General features: G+C 49.0%; 1 protein-coding gene and 1 pseudogene across 1 annotated transcript in view; both read right to left on the reverse strand.

Moving 5' to 3' along the window:
- The window catches only part of LOC127396196 (zinc finger protein 850-like), a 183,446-nt gene extending 172,949 nt beyond the window's left edge, over positions 1 to 10,497 (reverse strand). The window contains exon 1 of the mRNA XM_051643815.1: positions 10,398 to 10,497. The gene's annotated coding sequence lies outside the window, so the exon portion shown is untranslated. The remainder of the gene's footprint in view (positions 1 to 10,397) is intronic.
- LOC127396179 (zinc finger protein 850-like) overlaps positions 8,100 to 20,723 on the reverse strand; it is a 35,382-nt pseudogene continuing 22,758 nt past the window's right edge.

The following is a 20,723-nucleotide window of genomic DNA, read 5'->3' on the forward strand; positions in this document are numbered from 1 at the left end:
CACTTTTGGTGGAATGTAAATGAGAACATAACACACCAATTCTCCCAGTGAGAGGAGCAGATGGAAAGGGTTATTGGTTAGCGCAAGATATAAGGGCAATCATTAAGATTACCAAAGATATCCACCCGGTGATTGCAAATTCTTACACATTGCTAAAAAAATTGAATTACAATAAAAAACGTTTTACTATCTTCAATTAAAGATGAAAACCCCAATTATTAAAGAAAATATGTGTGATTCTATACAAGTGTGTTCAGGAATGTGCAAAGCCTTCTTGCCTCCCCCCACCCCCACAGCTTTCCCGTCATCTCCTGAGCTGTGAGCAGCCCCGAAATGTCCCAGAGGTGCTGAAGAGAGGGCAGAGAAGACAGGAGCTGAGAGGAGAGTGATGAGGATCAGGAGTTCACGAGCCTGGGAATCAATGGGGATGGACAGACAGAGCCCTCCCCAGATACTGGCCATGGATGGAAGAGAAGGGAAGAAAAAGCAGGAAGGAAGTTGACTCCTGTGATCCCTGACCTTAAGCTGAACCCTACATAGATATATGGAATGGAACGCTTTGGTCAATGTTCACAGAATCACAGAATCTTAGGGGTTGGAAGGGACCTCAAAAGATCATCTAGGCCAACCCCCCTGCCAGAGCAGGATCACCTAGAGTACATCACACAGGAACGCATCCAGGTGGGTTGCTGTCCATTTAGTCCACTCCTTCCTGCAGGACGGTCTGCAGATACAACTCTTCTGTGCCCTTAACATCTGAGGCTGCAGTTTAACAAGTAAAGCAAAGTGACTTTAGCATCTCAGCAGTAATATACACATTCCAAGATTATCATTCCACTAGCTGGAAAACTTGCTGCTGAGAGCTCTCTAAAGGAATAAAAATCAGTAAAAGAAAAATTTGCTTCATCCTGGCTCAAACCAGGACGTTGCATCCCTTATTCCATACCATATATGTGACATTCGGGATGTATGGTGCTTGTCTTGAACAATCCAAGAGATAAGAAGTGTATTTAGGCACTCAGTATGTCTGGTGTTTGTTTTGAAACATCTAAGAGTTAAGCAGGATTGTTGCTGGACTAAAGAGATGTCAACAATTTGCAGGCATCTACAAACTGGGGAGTTTGGTGTGGGACGTGCTGAGTTTGGAGAGCAGTGTATTCAGTGATAACCAGGCCTTGCGGTTTCATGTAAATCACCAACTTGGAAAGAGAGCCAGTCTCAAGCTGCTTCCTAGGGCCTCTACAGTAATAATGCTATGGTTCCAAGTTGTCTCAACATCCTGTTTCACATGGAAATTATTCAAGTACTGTGTTGCTGGCCATATCAATGGCTTACCTTGCTAATTAGCCAACAAACACCATCTGCAAGGTATAGCCCAGCACCATACACCCCTCCTATCCATGAGGAGCACAGAGAAGACAGGAATTTCCTCCCCTAAACAGTGAGAAAGGGGCAAGAGAGTGGAGGAGAGTGGGCAAGAACTGTATAAAAATCTGGGACACTATGGGTGCAGAAGAGTGCTTCCCCACTGACAATGTCACTGGACCATGGTGGTAACTTTTCTATTTTACATATTTTTGCTTTCTTCTTTCTCTTCTGTCACTTTTTTTCCTCGCTGTCTTATCTGCTCTAGGAAAATTTGTTGTGCAACTCCAATACAGTTCAGTATGCATGTGAGATCTGACCTCATTTCTGTCTTAATTTCACCATTTGGGATTAACCTTGAAACCTTCTCACAGGTCCTGCCAGACACAAGGTGCAGCTGCTGTGTGGCTTGTACCAGGAGAGGGAAGGCAGAGTCCAGCCACACCTGGCCTCCCACTTGGGTGAGAAATGTTAGAAAACAAAGGGGGTTCTGCCCCATCTCTCCTGAGACCCCACACCAGCCCCAGTGCCTATTTGTGCACCTGATATCGTGTTATCTTTGTTTTGTCCTGGTGAGACTGTAAACAAAATGTCCATGTACCCAACTACGGGATCATACCATTAGTCCAGAAGCTGGAAAACTTCAAGTTTCAGCAAGTGGCTACTTAAAAGAGAGTACCCTGAAGAAAAAAAAAAAAAAAAAGTTAAAAAGAGAAGTGGCTTAGGCCTTGCTCAAACCAGGGGTGTTGATGTGTAAGAACACTTCAGGTTTGTCTCTACCACTGCTCTCAAATTGAACGCATGTGCACACATGCACAAAAAAAATTTGGAAATGAAGTGGGCTTGTGCCATTGGGTGGACATGAGGCTCATAGATTGTGAGGCAGGAGGGGACACATCCCACCTTGGTGGTGGGACCCAACCTCAGTACAAAGGCCATGCAAGCCTGGACATAAGAGGATATGAAATGGCTAGTTTCAGATGAAGAGTCAGGAGGACAATGACCAACCCAGCACTTACCCATGGAAGGTTCTTCTTGGTCCTTAATTGGCATCTGTCTCGAGAAGGCAAAATGCCTTGAAGCCTGTGTGTGTGTGAGAATGTATGTGACAGGGATGTGTGTGGTAGGGAGACCCTTCCTTGAAGCCACAGGGTTTCAGACTATAGCTCCTTGCTCTCCAACAACCGTCATGTACCAGGCACTTGAAGGGCTGGGCTGCAGCCTGACCTCCCAAGTGTTCAACATCAGTTTATAACTAAAGAATTAGGTGTGTTTATGACCACTAAATGTTTGTCTGTCCCACTGTGCTCAAGTGAGGCTGCGTGAGAGTGGAGAGGTTAGTGAAGGGGTGTGTCATGGGCCTGTATCGGGGCTACCGGCTGTCAGGTGCTTCCACAACTTCCCCCCCCCCCAGTGTGGAGAGGTTTGTGAATGAGCCCGAGGGTCACACGTGGCACTGCCTCTCACAGAAGAATGGCCACTGCGGGACCTTATCTTAGAGGGTAGGTCAGGATACCCTCTCACCACGCTCACAAGTTGTTACTGAGACCAATGTTTCATTTACAAATTAATTGGTTTATTAAGGGTCAACACAAACCAAGGGATCAAGGTTCAGAAGAGGTTGTCCAGGTGTATATCGGAAAAGGGATTCAAAGGTGCTATGGTCTTATTAAATGCACACTCCTAGGGAGAGGTCTGGAATCAGTGGAGTGAAAGGGTAGAAGTTGAGCCCGGCAGGAAAGTTAGTGTGTGTGTGTGTTTGTGCACACGTTTACCCTCCTTCCACAGCACGTGGTCCCCAGGATGCAGCTGGCAGGCTCGGCAGGAGATTTGGGGGGGGGGCGCAGCTTCCCAGGAACTGGGGTGACCCCTCCCAGCAGCAGCAGCTGTGGCAAACATGGCTCTAGTCTGAGGCAGGTGGCAAGTGCAGGCTGGGCAAGCTCCTCCTGTGGTCCGGTTTAGGCTCAGGCAGGCAGCAATTCCTCAGAAACGGGCAGGTCTCGGCGAGCAGGCTTTAATCCCCACAGAGCAGGCAGGGTCCCCGGGGAGCGGGTACAGGTGCCCCCCTTTCCACTTCTCTGGGCAGCGGTCACGGGGCAGCCTCCCCTTCTCTTTCGGCTTCTCCAGACAGGGGGCTGGCATTCCAGGGTACCCTGCAGCAGGGTATCCTCCAGGTTCCCATGGCTTCTGGTGCTGCAGCAGGGTCTCCTCCTGGGCAGGCAGAGCCCTGGGCCTGCAGATCTTGCCTTCTTTTATAGATCAGAAATCACTGTTAAATAAAGTACCACTGTTCAAATTAGCCAATTAGCACTGGCCAGGTACGTCCTCTGTCAGAGGCATCTTTAACCTATTGTCCATTTTTTCTGCCAGTTATCGTAACCTTATGCTCTTTTCTGGCTGTGGACTTCTCTGGTAGAAGCAAGAGGCCTGTTCCAGTCTGTCCTTGGCTAAATTAGCAAAAAGATGCTGCTCTTGCTTTGCTGGCTTGAAAGGCATTCTGTTTAGTCTTATGTGGGGGGAGAGAAGATGGACCATTCCCCACATCTTACCGCATGGCTTTTAAGGCAGCAATAATGTGGTGTCCTTACTGTCCATCAGTATATGTGCCAACCAGGCTCTTGTCCAAACCCTTTCCTCACATTAGATCCTTCCCCTCCTCAGGTGTTAGTTGGAATGCACGAAGAAACAAAGAAACAATTCTCAAACAGTATATACAGTGATATGTTTAACAATCTAATATATCTTTAAAAGTTTCATGACTACTAATGATTGCTATTTTAAAAAAATAAGTAATACACAGCATTAATAAAACATTGAAAACACTCAAATTTACAAATAATTCAATCTAAATTAAGCTCTTACTAACATATTAAACTCTCACTACTTCTAACAATCATTAGACTTCTCAATTGCTGTTCTTAGACCTGGATGAGAGCATTTGCATTATCATTTGCCCTTGGATCTTGATGTACTCGTTCTAGTGGGAATCTTTGATGAAGTCATCTTACTCTAGCACAGTTCATTGATGGAGGACACATATCAGCTACACAAGGATACAAGTTTAGGAATAGAGTAGTTGCAGTTATTATAACATAAACTCACTTTTCAATTCTGACAAAAAAAGAAAGGAAAGCAGACCATTTAGGAAATTCCCAAATTTGAACTGAGTTCTTGTGACTTAATTATTCCCATTCAATACAATGTATTGCAAATAACAGCTCAAAGGCAAGTATAGAAGGAGAAAATGTTACAGAGCACCTTTTTCAGGCCATGGGGTGATCAGTCCCACAACGGTTACAAAGTAACTCCTCCAGAGTCAAGTAACAGGTTGATCAGGCCTGTCCTGTCATCAGGATGTCCCTGGCTCTTTAAGTTGTTAGACCTGCAATATATTAACTAACGTCATTAGACAAACGTACACAGAAATACAAACACAACAAAAAAAAAATATGAAACACTGATTTACCCAACACGAATTATCCATTTTGTACTGATTTTATGTTGTTCGTCATTTAAATCAGATGCAACCCATGTTTTTGAATTCACTGGTGTTTGTAAGGTGAACTTGACCTTACCAATATTTGGCAGGTATGCCAGAACAGTCTGTCCAGGGTGGAGAGGAGTTTTGGATTTGCTGTAAGGTCTTCTGCGCTGGCCATTATCTTGAGTAGGTGACGTAAGGAAAAAGGCATTTAGGCGAGGGCACCTGTTCACCTCCCAACTGTTGTTTATAGCAGTGACTGCATCCCTCAATCTTTCATCCCATTTTGAGTCCTGTGGGTGAACGAGACTGTTAATTAACCCATTAGTGTGTTCCACTATCCCATTAGCTTGTGGGTAGTATGGGACATGAAATGTCCATTTAACACCTTCCCTCTTAGCCAAGTGTTGCACAAGATGTGAAGTGAGTTCCATTGTCAGATTGGATATTTGTGGGTTTAGGTAGAATTCCAAAGACCTTTTCTAAGAAGCAAACCGTGTTTTCACCATTTGCCTTAGAAACAGCTTCGGCACAGGTCAATCCTGACACCACTTCCACAATCACAATGACATATTGTTTGTTTCCTGATCTTCAGAAGGGACTGATGTAGTCCACCTGCCATGTGGACAACAAGGGTTTTCCTTCCATGATATGCAGTGTCAATTTTTAGGGGATGTTCCCCAAGTCTAATTTTGCAAAGATCACATGAAGAAATGACTGTTTTGCACTGCTCACGGGTGACAGGCCACCCACGGGCCTGTGCCTGTTTGTATAAATCAAAGATTCCTGAATGGCCCCTCTTACAGTGAAGCCATTCAAGCAATCTTTTCCATTCCTGATTTTCTCCTTCTGTGATAGCTGCTCAGATTTCCTTCACATCAATTTAGCTAGCTCATCAACATAGTTATTCCACTTAATAGCTTAATTTTTCAAATTAGTCTGGTAAGAAGGAATCCACCCTACATGAAAATTAGGGTTCTCTTTAGCAATTTTCAGTATTTGCTGCCATTTCTCCTTAAGCCAAAGTGGCACCCCATTAATTTCCCAATTATTCTGTTCCCAGAAAGTTATCCACTCCACACAGCCCTTGAAGACTGCAAAGGAATCTGTGTAAATGTACACAGCATCCTTGGAGGCTTTTTCTTTTACAAAAACATTAAGAACAGTGTCCAGCTCCCCCACTTGGGCACTGCCCTTATCATGATTCATTATTTGTTTGCTTCTGGAGGGTTTAATTACAGCCAATTTAAACAACCAGGTTTTCCCTTCTCTTTGGGATGAAGCATCTGTAAACCAAGCATTAACCATTTCACTCTTGTATTCTGGGGCCTCTTTAATAGGACTGGGAGTTTTCAGTATTAAATCCTACTCATCTGTAGATCCAATTTGTTCCTGAATTTTGAATTGTTTATCTGAGCCTTCTTCAAGCTTGAAAAGGCCAGAATAGTACTCAATTTGGCTGTACCACTTCCTGATTGTACCCTTTTGGGATATTCCTTCTGGAGGGGCCTTTCCAGACAGTACCTACTTTGGTTAACTACTTTGAAAGGGCCTTGAAGAATGACCCTTTGTTTTTTAATGATTTTGCTGACTTAATTCAGTGCTGTACACACTGTTAACAATCCCTTCTCCAGAATGGAATATCACTTTTCTGAATCCTTAAATGATTGAGAGTAGAAGCCAATTGGTCGAGTACTCCCATTAGGTCCCCGTTGCCAAAAGTGATACGATAAGGCACTGGCTGAGAACCCCCATTCTATTATTATTGGATCTTCTGGGTGGAGAGGTCCCAGAAATTGGAAGGTCTGTGCCTCCAATAACAATAATTCAAGGGCCTCATGATGAGATTTATCCCATTCCCAGTGACGATTCTTTTTCAATAAATCAAGGAGAGGACGTGCTGTGATAGATAAATCCGGCATGTGCTTCCTCCCATACTGAAGGGTTCATAGTATTTCCTGCAAATCCTTTTGGTTAGAGGGCACTTTTACCTCTTTCAGGTGGGACAAAGTATCTGAAGTAATATTCCAAGTTCCCCCTTTCCACTTTATTCCCAGAAATTTTGCCTCTTGGGAAGGTGGTTGCCTCTTTTCCTCAGGGACCTCTGCATGCATGTTGGTTAGATGCTTGATTATAGCATCATAAACTGCTTTTACCTCCTTCTCACTCTGCCCCCCTATCAGAACATCATCTGTGTACTGATAGACCTTAACATTAGGGTTATTTTTGATTTCTGGAATGTTTTCCAGTTCACACGCAAGTGCGTGATGAGCCAGTGTAGGCAAGTGTTTATATCCCTGGGGCAACCTTGTGAAAGTGCACTGCACCCCATCCCAAGTGAAGGCAAAATACTTCTGGTCCTCAGGATCAATAGGGATTTGGAAGAACATATCCTTTATGTCCAGGGAGGCCAGCACTGGGTGTGCTGCTTCCTGGACTTCTAACACCAGATCAGCAATGTTAGGGACAGCAGCTGTGAGTGCATCTGTATTGGCATTCAATTTCCTGTAGCCGACTGTCATTCTCCATTTACCATTTTGTTTTCTTACAGGCCAGATTGGGGAGTTAAATGGTGAATGACAGGGCACAATAATGTCCTTTTGTTTTAATTCAGAAATTACATCTTGAATGCCTTCCTTTCAGCAATTGGGATGGAACATTGTCTCACATTTGTTACCCTGCTTTGTGGTATGGAAGTCTCCCCTCATATAGGCCCCTTGAATCCACACATATTGTGCATAGGTTGAAAGGTACCAATGCTTTTTAAGGTGGTGCCAGAAGGGATGCACAAATGCTTATTTGTGCAGTTTCCCCTTGAACAGAGAGGATGATGAAGATGGCCCATCCTGACCCTTGGTATTGTCTTCACAAGTGGCATCTTTTGCATGATTGGTGTCTTTTGCACAAGCAGCCTCAGCATCGGTACTCTTGGTACTCATTTTGATACTGATTGTGGTGGGGTTTTTTTGTTTGTTTGGGGTTTTTTGAGGTTTGTTTGTTTGTTTTTATTTTGTTTGGGTTTTGTTTGGGTTTTGGTTTTTTTAAGTATTAATTTAGCAATAGAGAGCGTGGTATGGGGGCTCCAAAAGACCATTCCCCACAGAGTGACACGGTTTGACTCAGAATCGGCAGCTGAACCAGTGACAATAATGTTCTTGATCAACAGGGATGGATGGATGAATGGACGGATGGATGGATGGATGGATGGATGGATGGATGGATGGATGGATGGATGGATGGATGGATGGACAAAGCTTGGAAAATAGAGTGATCTTGACCGTGCCCCTTCATTCTTGTTGATCCCTGACATGGATGTGGACATGATGGATGAGATCCCATCTCTGGTAAAATCTCTTCACGAACTCGGAGCAGCTAAAGGGTCATTCAGCTGTATGGCGTCGTTTATGAGTCGACAAGGTGGAACGGTCACTGAAGCTCTTCTGGCAGTGGGGACATGTGTAGGGTTTCTCTCCCGTGTGGATGCGACGACGATGGTCGATGAGCGCAGATTTCCAGGAAAAGCTCTTCTCACAGTCAGGACACTTGTAGGGACGTTCACCTGTGTGGACCCGGAGGTGAGAGTTGAGGCCCGAGGTGCACACGAAGCTCTTCCCACATTTGGGACACACGTAGGGTTTTTCTCCAGAGTGGACACGTTGGTGACGCATCCAAGTGCTGTTGTTACGGTAGCTCTTCCCACACTGAAGGCACTTGTAGAACTTCTCACCTGTGTGGATCTGGTGGTGTCGAATTAACGTGGTAATGTCAGTAAATCTCTTCCCACACTCCAGACACCTGAAGGGTTTCTCACCCGTGTGGATTCGCTGGTGCCGGGTTAAACTTGCTCTTAAGTTAAAAGTTTTTCCACAGTCATGGCAGGCGTGGGACATGGCACCAAGGAGAGAGAGTCACTGTGGGACCAGAAATGAGGTGCTGCCAGCAGGGCCGCACCTATAGGGCTGCTTGCCCCTATGGTTGAGCGGAGATGGACCTGGTGGATCTTCTCCTGATGCTGGAGACGGGATGGGAAGATCCTTACCCTTTACTGCATTCCTCACCAACAGCAAGTTCGTCTCCCATGTGGACTGGAGGAAGTTTCACCAAGGTTGAGCCATGACCAAAGATCGGGATCCAAAATTGGGTCAAAAAAGCTGAATTTTGGTTTAAGCTGTGGCCACCCTCAGGGCACCTCCAAGGATTTTATTCCAACGTGTTCTGGCAGAAAACGGGGTGCAAGGTGAAATGGGGGCAGGCACCCATGAAATTGAACACCCTCCCCATCTTTAACTGGGCTTTAGGGGCCGCACTGGCACTTCAAAACACTGGGTGCGGAGTCTTTGGGGAGTGCTGGGGATCTCAGCCACTCTGGGGGTGAGCTGGAGTCCTCCTACAGCACCAACCCTCCATTAGATAATTTAGCCATCTTCCATTGCAGCCCCGACTATTCCTGGGGTGATATAGGGGTCCCCCTATGGGACAACAGACCTTGTAGATGTCTATGATGTGCTGGTTTGGTTTGGTATGGGCATTGGTATTGGGGGAGGGGTCCAGGAGTGGCCCCTGTAAGATGAAAAGCTCCCCCAGCTCCAAAACCTGCAGCCACAGCTCTGGCCAAGGCTGAAGCATCAGAGACCATGGATGGGCCTCTGCCACTGAGATAGGAAAGGAGGGGAAACCTGAGAGCAGAGGAGAGGGGGAGGTGGAGAACTCTGTGGAGACCAATGAGAGCAGCGGTGGGGGCAGCGCTGGAGCAGAGATACCAAGGCCGGGGAGGAAGGAGGGGGAGCAGGTGCCCGAGCAGAGTTTCCCCTGCAGCCCGTGAAGGGCCACGGTGGCACAGATGTGGACCTGCCCCCGTGGAGCTGCAAAGGAGCCCGTGGAGCCCAAAGGAGCCCGTGGCTCTGTGGGCAGCCCACGCTGCAGCGTCTGTTCCTGAGGGGGAACAGGGAGGGACTCGTGTTGGAGGGTTGGTGAAGGACTCTCTCCCGTGGCAGGGACCCCGCGCTGGAGCAGGGGAAGGCTGTGAGGAGTCCTCCCCAGGACGGGGAAGGAGCAGCTGAAAACAGCGAGTGACCAACTGGCCGGAAAGCCCCTTCCCTGTCCCCCTGTGCCGCTGGGGGGAGCAGGGACAGAAACGGGGATCAAAGGAATTTGGGGTTGGGAAGGAAGGACGGGTAGGGTGAGGTGTTTAAGCTCTGCTTATTGTTCTGTTTGCATGTGGTGAGTGATTGATAAATTGATTTTTCCCCCAAGTTGTTTTGCCCTTGACCATCATCGGTGAGCGAACCCTCCCTGTCCTTGTCTCGACCCAGAGGCTTCTACTTGGTTCTTGTCCTCCCCATCCCACAGAGGGAGGGCAGGGGGGTGAGTGAGCAGCCGCCTGGTTCCTTGTGGTGGGTCAGGCCCAAACCAGGACACAATCACAGCCCCCACACCACGGGATTGAGTTGGGGCCCCCCCTTGTATCAAACCCTACTCCTGCCGGATTGGGGTGCTCGCACGATGTGTGGAGTATTGGGATAATCTCCCCCTCACTCCCCACCCCCGGTACCTGCAGCGGGGGCACAGCCCAGCCCGGGGGGCGATGCTCTCTCGGGCACCAACTGGGGGGTCCCGGCTGCGGAGCGAAACCTGCCGGGAGCTGCAGCGCGATGGTGGGAAGGGCAGGAAATGAAGGGGCGGGGCCGAGGGGGGCGGGGCCTGGGAGGGGTTGGGGTGTCCGGGGGAGGGATGGAAGGTTTGAGGGCGGTGGGTGTAATACATGTGTGTGTGCATACATGTGTGTACATGTGTGTACGTGTGTGCACACTAAAAAAATCTGTTTTGAAACCAGGTGGGCTTGTGTCATGGGAGGGACATCAGGTTTGTGTCATGGGGGCGGAGACATGTCCCAGCACTGTGTCACTGATTTAACTTCAGGAAGCCTAGAATTCCATCCTATCACTATCCCACTCCAATCCCACAATTCCATCCTATCACATTTCCCCGTCAACGTTAGAATTTCATCCCGTTGGTACCATAAAATCTGGCCAAAGAAAATTCAATCAGACCCGTTTTGGAGCTCTAAAAAGCAGCATTTTTCATTGCAGGGTTCGACGCACACGAAAGAGCTTCCAGTGTCATGCATGAGTCTTATTCACCACATTCGGCTGATCTAGACCTACGACATATTCATGATCATCTCGGAACACGGAAAACATTTATTCCAATTGATCATGTTTCTCTGTTTCACTGCGCCTGCACAAGAGATGGTTAAAAACCCTACCGGGAGCGTTTAAATGGTCTCTGGTGCCCCTTTGTGGTGGTTGGAGAGAGATTTTTTTCTGGTGAGCTTTATCTGAACCCACATCTTCTGGTCCCAAAGAGGGACCTTGTTCGGTGAAGGGTGACACGGTTTGACTCAGGATCGGCAACTGAACCAGCGACAATAACGCTCTGGATCCCCTCCCCCTCCCACCCAGGTGGGGAAGGAGAGAGAGAATGAGGGAGAGAGACTTTCTTAATGGAAAACTAAACTAGACAACTTTAATGAAACCCTAATGATAAAATAAATATGGACAATTCTCTACAAATGTGTTCAGGAATGTGCAAGCCTCCCTTGCCTCACCCCAGCCCCAGCAGCTCCCCCAGCATCTCCTGAGCTGTGAGCAGCCCCGAAATGTCCCAGAGCTGCTGGAGAGAGGGCAGAGCAGCCAGGAGCTGAGGGGAGAGTGATGAGGGTCAGGAGTGCACGAACCTGGGGATCAGTGGGGATGGATGGATGGATGGATGGATGGATGGATGGATGGATGGATGGATGGAGTCTTCCCTGGAAGCCATCCATGGATGGGAGAGAAGGGGAGAAGAAGAAGGAAGGAATTTGTTTTTTGTGATTTCTGACCTTCCTCTAAGCTTATACAGATATAAGGAATGGAATGCTTCGGTCAATGTTGCTGTCCCTCCAGTCTAGCCCTCTCCCGGGGGAGTCATAGATACCACTCTTCCCCCCCCCCCCCCATAGTGCTGGAGGCCACAGGTCAAAGACGTGACTTTGGAATCTCAAAAACATTCCATTGTTATCAGCCCACTGGCTGGAACACTTGCTGCTGGTAAAAGAGGCTGACTGAGGGAGAAAACCTCAGTGAAAGGAAAATTGGCTTCATCCTGGCTTAAACCAGGAGTTTTCATGTGTTCAAGCACTTAAAGTTTGTTCCCTGAGTTCAAGTTAGGCTGCATGAGAGTGGATTATCCAAGTGGCAAATCCAAAGCAGTGAGAGGGAAAAGTGAGGTGATTCATTAAGGTCACAGACAGAACAAGGTGGACATGGGCCTTGGTAACTGCACTGACTTCAACAGCCCTACAAGAGGGGTTAATCTTACAGCAATAGCAACACAAAGTACACAATACACAGTACACCTGGGGATTTCACCCCTCCCCAGAAGGTGAAAGTCAGGAGATCTCACCCAAGGAGGCATCCCTACCTGGGGGAAGAAGAGAGGATCAGGCCCATGGACCATCCCAGGGGAGGGGCTCTTCTCCCCCACAAACATAAGATATAAAAAATAATTTATTGCCTTTTGATGAGGTGGGACTGAGGTCATAACTAGTGTATTCATTGGCTCTTTACAGACAAACAACTTTTATTAATTAGGAAAAGGGTAAGAGAGACACTCAGTATGTATGGAGACTTCACTTCACAAGTCATGCTCAGTCCACCCTGTAGCCATTAGGGACCTGGGTGTGAGACCAAGCAGACAAGGACAGGGTGGATCCCTTGCTGCCACTCAGGCCTGTCCTCCCCACCCAACACCAACTTGCCTACTTGTCAGGTGCAAGGCCCAAGGCCCAGCTGAGCACTGCTCATCTCGCACTCCTCTGCACAGCTCCTGCCAAGAAAGTTTACACAAAGCAAATCCAGGTTCTGTTTTCCCATCTCTAAAACAACCCCCAAATGGTATCGAGCCTCAAGTTAGTTCCTGAAGTGTGTGTGTCCCAATTTTCCAGCCACCACAGTCAGAAATTGAAAGGCAGAGAAAATTTATTTGGTCTAAATCTCAACAAAACAGCATCCTAGAAGACAACAGCATTTTTCTCCTCAGAAAGACCAAATACCAGCTCGCTGGCCACTTTTCCTTGTAAATCCCATCACTTACTCACCCTAAAATGCTCCCTATGGGTATTTTCCCCCTTCAAAAAACACCCTGGGTCCCTCCCACCACATTCACTTTGTCCCTTGAGGAGGGTGTCACCATGATAAAGCATTTATTTACATCTCATTTTGTTAAAAATGCCCCTAAAGATAATGAAAAAATAATACAGTCATGGAAAGGAAATGAAGTAGTTTCTAAGCTGATGCCATTTTATGGTCCACGAGAAGCTGGAGAAAGTATCATTGGTGGGACAGAGCTTGGAAAGTAGCATGATCTTGACCACGGCTCTCTATTTGTGGTGATCCCTGAGGTGGATCCGGCCATGACGGATGAGATCTGCTCTCTGGTAAAACCTCTTCTCGCACTGGGAGCAGCTGAAGGGTCGTTCAGACGTATGGCGCCGTTCATGATTCAACAAGGTGGAATGGTCACTGAAGCTCTTCTGGCACTGTGAACATGTGTAGGGTTTCTCTCCTGTGTGGATGCGATGATGGGTGCTGAGCATAGAGCTCTTGCTAAAGCTCTTCCCACAGACAGGACAAGTGTAGGGTTTCTGTCCTGTATGGATGCGACGATGGTAGAAGAGTATGGATTTCCAGGCAAAGCTCTTCCCACAGTCAGGACATGTGTAAGGACGTTCACCTGTGTGAACTCGGAGGTGACAGATGAGGCCCATTCTGTCCACAAAGTTCTTCCCACACTGGCCACATGAGAAGAGTTTTGCCCTGGTCTGGACAGATTGCTGATGTCTCAACCTGCCACTGGCACTGTAAGTAAGATTCTCCCCACACTCCAGATATTTGAAGGGTCTCTCACCAGTTTGGAGTAGCTGGTTCTGGGTTATCGATGATCTGCTTGGAAAATCTTGCCTGCAGTGCTGGCAGTCATAGGACCTCTTCTCACCCTGGGAGCAGCTACAGGGTCCATCATTTGTGTGGAGCCGTTGATGTTTCCGCAAGGTGGAGCTGTGTCTGAAGCTCTTCTGGCACTGGGGACACGTGTAGGGTTTCTCTCCCGTGTGGATGCGATGATGGTCGATGAATGTAGAGCTCTTGCCAAAGCTCTTCCCGCAGTCAGGACACGTGTAGGGACGTTCACCCGTGTGGACCCGGAGGTGAGAGCTGAGGCCCGTGCTGCACACAAAGTTCTTCCCACATTTGGGACACACGTAGGGTTTTTCTCCAGAGTGGACACGTTGGTGACGCATCCAAGAGCCACTGCTACGGAAGCTCTTCCCACACTGAAGGCACCTGTAGGACTTCTCACCCGTGTGGAGCTGACAGTGTTGACTTAATGTGGAATGATCAGCAAAGCTCTTCCCACACTCCAGACACCTGAAGGGTCTTTCCTCTGTGTGGATTCGCTGGTGCCGGGTTAAATTTGATCTTCTGCTAAAAGTTTTGCCACAGTGGTGGCAGCTGTGGGACATGGCACCGGGGCAAAGGCATCACTGTGGGACCAGACCACCCTGTCTCCAACAGGGCCACCCCTATGAGGCCACTCACCCTGATGGATGATTGGAATGAGCTGGGTGGATCTCCTCCCAGTGGTGGAGATGGGCTGGGTAGATCCTGACCCTTTCCCACATTCCTCACCATAAGCAACTTCTCCCATGTGGACTGGAAGATGTTTCACCAAGGCTGAGCAGTGACCAAAAGCTCTACTGCCTTCAGGGTACCTGAATGGATCCTACAATGGGCCAATAAAGGTGAATTTTGGTTCAAACTGTGGCTGCACTCAGAGCACTTCCAGAGATTTGGGGGGTGGGGGGGTGGGGAAGCACATCAAACGTGCTCTGGGATGCAAGGTGAAATGGGGGCAGGCACCCATGGATTTGGACACCCTTCCCATCTTTACCTGGGCTTTAGGGGCTACACCGGCACTTCAAAACAGTGAGGTGGGGGGGACCCTGGGGAGTGCTGGGGGTCTCAGCCACTCCGGGGGTGAATTGGGGTTCTGCCACTTCACATACCTTCCTTGAGACAATTTGGGCATCCTCCCATTGCAGCCATCCCACCTCTGGGGTGAGGTAGGGGTTCCCCTGTGGGACAACAGACCTTGTAAATGTCTATGATGTGCTGCTTTGCTTTGGAGTGGGCGTTGGTATTGGGGGAGGGGCCCAGGAGTGGCCCCTGTAAGATGAAAAGCTTCCCCAGCTCCAAAGACTGCAGCCACAGCTCTGGCCAAGGCTGAAGCATCAGAGACCATGGATGGGCCTCTGCCACTGAGATAGGAAAGGAGGGGAAACCTGAGAGCAGAGGAGAGGGGGAGGTGGAGAACTCTGTAGGGACCAATGAGAGCAGCGGTGGGAGCAGCGCTGGAGCAGAGATACCAAGGCCGGGGAGGAAAGAGGGGGAGGAGGCAGAGCAGGGATTTCCCTTCATCCCCTGCGCAGATGGCAGCTGTCCCCTGCAGCCCGTGAAGGGCCACGGTGGCACAGATGTGGACCTGCCCCCGTGGAGCCCAAAGAAGCCCGTGGCTCTGTGGGCAGCCCACGCTGCAGCGTCTGTTCCTGAGGGACTCGTGGGAGGGACTCGGTTTGGAGGGTTGGTGAAGGACTCTCTCCCATGGGAGGGACCCCGCACTTGAGCAGGGGAAGGCTGTGAGGTGTTTAAGTTATGTTTTTTGTTCTGTTTGCATCTGATTAGTCATAAATAAAATTGATTTTTCCCCCAATTTGTGTCTGTTTTGGCCATGACCATAATAGGTGAGCGAACCCTCCCTGTCCTTGTCTCGACCCAGAGGCTTCTACTTGGTTCTTGTCCTCCCCATCCCACAGAGGGAGGGCAGGGGGGTGAGTGAGCAGCCGCCTGGTTCCTTGTGGTGGGTCAGGCCCAAACCAGGACACAATCACAGCCCCCACACCACGGGGATGAGTTCGGGTCCCTCCTTGTACCGCCATCCCCACCAGCTCACACCCAGTGTGGGGTTATAGCGATAACCCCCCTCACTCCCCACCCCCGGTACCTGCAGCGGGGGCACAGCCCAGCCCGGGGGGCGATGCTCTCTCGGGCACCAACTGGGGGGTCCCGGCTGCGGAGCGAAACCTGCCGGGAGCTGCAGCGCGATGGTGGGAAGGGCAGGAAATGAAGGGGCGGGGCCGAGGGGGCCGGGGCCTGGGAGGGGTTGGGGTGACCGGAGGGAGGGTTTTTTTTTTAAGGGCGCCTGATACACGTGTGTGCGTGCACAGATGTGTACGTGTGTGTACATGTGTGCGCACTGACACAAAACTGTCTCCAACCCAGGTAGGTTTTTGTCATGGGGGGGACAGGGGTCACATCCCACCTTGGTGCTGCTGATCGAACCTCAGGAAGCCTAGAAGTCCATCCTACCACCATCTCTCTCGAACCCCAGAATTCCATCCTAACTCTGTCCCCCTCCAGCCCCAGATTTCCGTGCCATTGGTACCACAAAATCCAGCCAAAGGAAACTCTCTCAGACCCGTGTTGGAGCTCTAGAAAGCAGCATTCTTCAGTGCAGGGCTGGATTTTCATAATGGAAAACGAAACTATACAGCTTTAATGAAACCCTAATGGATGGATGGATGGATGGATGGAGGGATGGATGGATGGATGGAGTCTTCCCTGGAAGCTGGCCGACTGGGAAGCTGGGAGGGGAGAAGAAGCACTAAGGAAGTTTGTAGGAATAGGAAACTCATTGCATTTGGATCCGAGTGACATAGTTGCTTTGATGGGTCTGAAGCTATGAGAAAGCTGACTTAGAAGTGTGTTTTCAGGACAATAGAAGGAATTGTAATAGGAACTGGAAAAAGAAAGCAAAGAAACTGTTGTCAGGCAGTGTTAACATTTTAACAAGATAACCACTAAGTATGGACCACAAGGTTCTGCAAAGCTGAATACCAGGGGAATGTTGCAACTGCCTGCAAACCAGAAGAATATTGTAACTGCTTGCAAAAATACTTGCATCAGCTTAACAAGGTTGGATCTTAGAAAGATGTTACAACAGTACAGATGTTTAAGCTTAACAAAGTGTATAAGTAGGCCGTTGTAAGAACACTAAAGGTCTTTGATCTTGGAAAACTAAAGTGCGCTTAATCATCACTGAAGTTGACCTCCCATGTTCCCTGACTTTACATCGAGCCCTACACAGATATCTATGTATGGAATGTCTCTGGCCAACTCTACTGTCCATCTAGTCTGCACCTCCCTGTGAGAGGATGTGGACCTGCACCTATGAAGCTGCAAAGAAGCCCATGGAGCCCAAAGAAGCCCGTGGCTCTGTGGGCAGCCCACGCTGCAGCGTCTGTTCCTGAGGGGGAACAGGGAGGGACTCGTGTTGGAGGGTTGGTGAAGGACTCTCTCCCGTGGCAGGGACCCCGCGCTGGAGCAGGGGAAGGCTGTGAGGAGTCCTCCCCAGGACGGGGAAGGAGCAGCTGAAAACAGCGAGTGACCAACTGGCCGGAAAGCCCCTTCCCTGTCCCCCTGTGCCGCTGGGGGGAGCAGGGACAGAAACGGGGAACAAAGGAATTTGGGGCCGGGAAGCAGGGACGGGTGGAGTGAAGTGTTTAAGCTCTGCTCTTTGTTTTGTCTCTCCTGATGGCATTTGGTGAGCGAGAAGTTAAACTGATCTATTCCCCAACTTGAGTCTGGTTTGCCCATGACCACAGTGGGTGGGTGAACCCTCCCTGTCCTTATCTGGACCCATGAGCTCTTAGCTGGGTTTTCTCCTCCCCGTACCACAGTGGGGTGACGGGTGAGTGAACAGCCACATGGTTCTTTGCTGTCCATCAGACCCAAACCAGGACACATGCAAAGGGGGCACTGGGCATCTCCCCGACCTCTACAAGCTCATTCATAAACATCATTAGTCTGCTATGAACCAATCAATACACCAAGTCCCACCTCATCAACAGGTGTTGTCCTTTGAAACCTCAAAGCTCATCCAGTCCCACCTCCTGCCATGGGCAGGGACACCTCCCACCAGACCATGTGGCTCCAAGCCCCATCCAACCTGCCCTTCAACACTGCCAGGGATGGGGCAACCACAGCTTCCCTGGGCAATCTGGACCAGGGTCTCATCACCCTCATGGCAAAGCATTTCCTCCTAAGATCACAGAATCACAGAATGCACTGGCTTGGCAGGGACCTTTAAAGGCCATCTAGTCCGGCCCCCCTGCAGTGAGCATCTGTTTTGACAGCTGACTACACCACCTGAAACACCACTACCAAACAGAGCCAAGGCACACCAAGTCTGTCACCACAGTGTCTCCAAACAACAGTGCTGTTGACAAAAGTTAAGTATCTCATCCCCTTGATATGAAAGAATTGTTGCTAGAATCTTCAGAGGCTTTTCTTCCCTCCTGCCCTTGGGAAGAGTCCACAGTTTTTTGCCCTCTAATTCTCTTTGGTAGAAATGGTTTAGACTAGATGATTGGTAAATTTAAGTGTTTTCAATGTTTTATTAATACTGTGTATAACTTATTTGTTAAAACTAGTAATAATTAGTGATCATAGAGCTTTTGAAGATATGTTAGATTGTTAGACATGTGATTGTATATACTCATACTATATGGGAATTGTTCCCTTGTTCATACATATATATATTCCAGCCAACACCCATGAAGGGTAAGGATCAAATGTGGAGGAGAAGGATTTGGGCAGGAATCCAGATATAATATACATTTATGCACATAAAACTTAACTTTACACCTTGCTGCCTTAAAAGCCACGGGGTGAGTGACTCCGTCACTATCTCTGCAGTGACAGGAGAATCCCAACAACTGACTGTTGCGGAGGCCGATGTGAGCGTCACTGGTGAGGAGTGGCAAATGCACCCTGGAGTGGCTGGCCCAGCTGCTCCGTGCATCCTTGGCATAGACTATCTCAGGAAAGGACAGTTCCGTGACCCAAAAAGGCACCGGTGGGCCTTTGGTAGAGCAGCTGTAGAGACTGAGGACACTGAACAGCTGCGTGCTTTGCCTGGCCTTTCAGATGACCCTTCTCTAGTGGGGTTGTTGAAGGTTGAAGACCAACAGGTGCCAATTGCCACTTATGCACATGGTGCATAGACGACAATATTGCACCAACAGAGACTCTGTGACGTCCATTCATAAGCTGATCCAGCGATTGGAGAGCCAGGGAGTGATCAGGAGGACTCACTCACCCTTCAACAGTCCTATCTGGCCAGTGCAGAAGCCTGATGGCCAGTGGAGGCTGACAGTGGACTATTGTGGCCTGAACGAGGTGACACCACCACTCAGTCCTGCTGTGCCGGACATGCTAGAACTTCAGTCTGAGCTGGAGTCAAAAGCAGCCAGGTGGTGTTGCCACTGTGGACATTGCTCATGCCTTTTTCTCTGTTCCTCCAGCACCAGAGTGTAGGCCACAATTCTTGCTTTCACCTGGAGGGGAGTCCAGTACACCTGGAATCAACTGCCCCAGGGGTGGAAACACAGCTCAGCCATTGCCCATGGACTGATCCACGCTGCACTGGAGAAGGGTGGAGCTCCAGAACACCTGCAGTACCTCAATGACATCATTGTGTGGGGTGACTCGCCAGAAGTTTTTAAGAAAGGTAAAGAGATCCTCCAAATTCTTCTGGATGCTGGTTTGCTGTAAAAAGAAGCCAGGTCAAGGGGCCTTCATGAGACATCCAGTTCCTGGGAATCAAGTGGCAAGATGGGCATATCCAGATCCCAATGGATGTGATGAACAAAATTACAGCTATGGCCCCACCATCTACTGAAAAACGACACTCAAACCTTTTTAGGAGCTGTTGGTTTCTGAAGAATGCACATTCCATGTTACAGTGAAATTGTGAAACCTCTCTCTGAGGTGACTCGAAAGAAGAGAGATTTTAAATGGGACCCTGACCAACAGAAATCTTTTGAGCAGATCAAAAAGGAGATTGTGTAGGCAATTGTCCCCAGCTCTTGCCAAACTGGCCCTTGGACCAGTTTGAACCGGGCCAGACATCAAACATGTGCTCTACACCACAGCAGGACACAACAGTCCTACCCGCAGCCTCTGGCAGAAAGCACCAGGGGAGACTCGACGTCAACCCTTGGGATTCTGGAGCCAAAGCTACAGAGGTTCTGAGGCCAACTACACAGCAACTGAGAAGGAGATACTTACAGCATATGAAGGACTTAGAGCCGCTTTGGAAGTGATGGGCACTGAAGCTCCTCCTGGCACCCACATTCCCAGTGCTGAGCTCCATGTGCCAGAGTCACCTTTCTCCTGTCCATCATGCCACCCATGTGACTAGGAGGACATGGACTGCCTTAATCACCCAGTGAGCCCCAATAGGAAGACCTGATCATCCAGGTATCATAGAAGCAATTCCAGAGTGGCCAGAAGGCACACACTTTGGAATGCCACCACAAGAAGTGGTGAGACGGGCTCAAGAAGCTCCACCATATGATCATCTACCAGAGACTGAGAAACAATTTACTCTTGTCACCGATGGCTCCTGACGTTTTGTAGGGACCCGCCGGCAGTGGAAAGCTGCCCTGTGGAGTCCTGCACGACCAGTTACACAAGCAGCTGAAGGAGAAGGTGAATGGAGTCAGTTTGCAGAGGTCAAAGCCATCCAGCTGGCTTTGGACATTGCTGAGCCAGAGGGGTGGCCAGGACTCTATCTCTGCACTGACTGGTGGATGGCAGCAAATGCCTTGTGGGGTTGGCTAAAGCAGGGGCAGCAGAACAACTGGAGTGAAAAGGTCAACCTGGTTGGGTTGCTGAGCTGTGGAAGGACACTGCAGCTGGGACAGAGAAACTGGTGCTGA

The sequence above is a fragment of the Apus apus genome, unplaced genomic scaffold (assembly GCF_020740795.1).
Source record: "Apus apus isolate bApuApu2 unplaced genomic scaffold, bApuApu2.pri.cur manual_scaffold_30_ctg1, whole genome shotgun sequence".
Taxonomy (NCBI): Eukaryota; Metazoa; Chordata; class Aves; order Apodiformes; family Apodidae; genus Apus; species Apus apus.